We start from the raw sequence: 3,002 nt of genomic DNA on the forward strand, positions 1-3,002 counted from the left end.
AAACGAGAACAAGTTTCAATTCGATGGGATTGAAGCCCCAACACTATTCGCTCCCACACAACACAACCCGACACAATAATTCTCTGCCAATTGCTCACCATTAATCTCCACATATCCATCCTTGGTTTTCACGGTGATCTCCTCGGGGGCGAAGTGGTTGACATCCAGGTTGATCCTCCAGTTTTCCGAGGTGACCTTGATCTCTGACAGGCCGGTGCTCTGCTGCCGGCTCAGGCCGACGGTGGAGGAGGCAGCAGTGGGGGCAGCCGGCATTGGGGGCATGGCGGCCGGCGCAGCCAGCGATGGGCGCATGTAACCCGGCCACATGCCCTGCCAATCGGCCGCCCAGTCATGGGGGAAAGCTGGCATCCCGAAGGACTGGTCAAAGAGCCGGCCCGGATAGTGCCAGTCCCGGAAAGGCTCCCAGCTGGGCATGTGCATGAAATTGAAGGGAACTCGGCGCTCCGACATGACGGCAGGAAGAGCGGGCGCAAAGCAATGCGAATTTGGGGCAAAAGTTCGTTCAGCGTTGGGCAAAAGTGGGGAGGAAGCTGGGCTGGTGGTGCTTTTATATCTGGGACCTGGGTATATTTAGAACAGCTTACACTGGTGTCTTAATATAGGCGGAGCGCTCACTGTTGTGGAATGTTTGCAGGGGAACAAACTTCCAGAGGATTCCCAGAAGGAATCAGCCTTTGGCTTTTCAATTGTCTCTGTATCAATATGGGAGCTTAGAATTGAGCTTGTATTTCAACATAAGGACATAAAAAAATAGCAGCAGGAGTAGGCCATACGGCCCCTCGAGCCTGCTCCGCCATTCAATAAGATCATGGCTGATCTGATCTTGGCCTCAACTCCACTTCATGCCTGCTGCCCGTAACTATTGACTCCCTTATCATTCAAAAACCTGTCTATCTCCACCTTAGCACAAGTACGATATGCTATTTTTAAATAATCCCCATGTGCCTATACATTACTGTGTATAGATGCTGCCCAGTGCTTTTTGGATAAAGTTTAATAATCATTTCCATGGTCCCCCCGCCCTCTGCTATTCTGCTGTAACAATTTACATCTCCTCTGGACCCATCTTTTGCTTCTTTATTTGTCACATCCTTCTGAGTCAGAAGATTGTGGGTTCAAGTCCACTCCAGGGACTTTAGCACATAAATCTAGGCTGACACTCCAGTGCAGTGCTGACGGAGTGCTGTCTTTCAGATGGGATGTTAAACCGAAACCCTGTCTGTTCTCTCAGGTAGAGGCAAAAGATCACACGGGCACTATTTCGAAGAAGAGCAGGGGAGTTATCCCCGGTGTCCTGGCCAATATTTATCCCTCAATCAACATAACAAAAACAGATTATCTGGTCATCATCACATTGCTGTTTGTGGGAGCTTGCTATGCGCAAATTGCCTGCCGTGTTTCCCACATTACAACAGTGACTACACTCCAAAAGTACTTCATTGGCTGTAAAGGGCTTTGAGACATCTGGTGGTCATGAAAGGCGCTATATAAATGCAAGTCTTTCTTTCTTGCACCATCATCACTTTTGTCATTTAATCACTCCTGCCCTCCACCCTACCATAGACCTTCCCTTTTGTTCTTTCCTCCCTTCCCCCTTTGCTCTGTCTAAGTACTTGCTTAAAACCTGTTACCTCTAACATCTTCCAGTACTGATGATAGGTCATTGACCTGAAACATTAACGCTATTTCTCTCTCTACAGTTGCTGCCTGATCTACCGAGTGTTCCTGGCATTTTCTGCTTTTAATAATACTGAGATTGTTGGTCACTCCTCCGCCCCTTCCCTCATCTAATTGGATCTGCGGACTTGGCTACGCCACAACACTCCTGATAATGTCTCGTCCACAAGGTGGGTGGACTGGCCGGGGGAGCAATATCCTGCCAACTCCGGTGTAACATGAGAGCCAACAAAGCATGAGAAATGACACACTGCTGTTCAATGTCTAAGGCCTCAGATTGACAGGTGGTGCAGCAGTAGGTTAGTATAATGTGTGTGGGTCAGATTATACTGGGCCTCACATCGCGGGCACACCAGGCTTCCTCCGTAATGTGCAATCACCCCACGTATGCAGATAGAAAGTACACAAGAATTAGTACCTACTTACCTGCTCAGACAGAGGACCCACTCTGGGAAGCCAGCACACATGAACAGAATATGGGACGAGTAGTTTAACAATGGATTGTTGTGTGGGTGGAACTTTGCATCTCCTCCAGTCTACCATTCATTTGTTTGTCTTTTTGCTTGATTAAAACGCCATTTAATTTGTGTTGCACATGTACCAGAGTTAACAATTTTGCATGGGAAAAATTCATTCTATTAATCCATGGCTGAGGGGGTGACTTAATAGAGCACTTTAAAATTATGAAAGAGTTTGATAGGGTAGATGTTGAGAAAATGTTTCCACTTGTGGGGCAGTTGAAAACTAGGGTTCATAAATATAAGGTAGTTATTAATAAATCCAATAGGGAATTCAGGAGCAACTTCTTTACCCAGAGAGTAGTTAGAATGTGGAGCTCACTACCACAAGGAGTAGTTATGGCGAATAGAACAGATGCATTTAAGGGGAAGCTGGATAAATACATAAGGGAGAAAGGAATGGAAGGATATTCTGATAGTGATGACGTAGGAGGGGAAGAGGTTCGTGTGGAGCATAAACACCGGCATAAACCAGTAGGGCCGAATGGCCTGTTTCTGTGCTGTAAATTGTAATTCTATGTAACAGAGATGTTTTCTACCCAGGACCTAAGAAGTCATCTCGTGCTCCTCCTACTGATTTTATTTAACTTTTATATAGCTCCTATATGGCTCAGAGACGTGGACCATCTACAGTAGACACCTCAAAGCGCTGGAGAAATACCACCAATGACTTCTCTGCAAGATCCTGCAAATCCCCTGGGAAGATAAACACACCAATGTTAGTGTTCTCGCTCAGGCCAACATCCCCAGCATCGAAGCACTGACCACACTCGACCAGCTCTGCTG

General features: G+C 46.8%; 1 pseudogene; it reads right to left on the reverse strand.

The window, feature by feature from the left end:
- Positions 1-549, reverse strand: LOC139227052 (heat shock protein beta-1 pseudogene; annotated as a pseudogene).
- Positions 550-3,002: the final 2,453 nt, after the last annotated feature.

Source organism: Pristiophorus japonicus, chromosome 16 (assembly GCF_044704955.1).
Source record: "Pristiophorus japonicus isolate sPriJap1 chromosome 16, sPriJap1.hap1, whole genome shotgun sequence".
Lineage (NCBI taxonomy): Eukaryota > Metazoa > Chordata > Chondrichthyes > Pristiophoridae > Pristiophorus > Pristiophorus japonicus.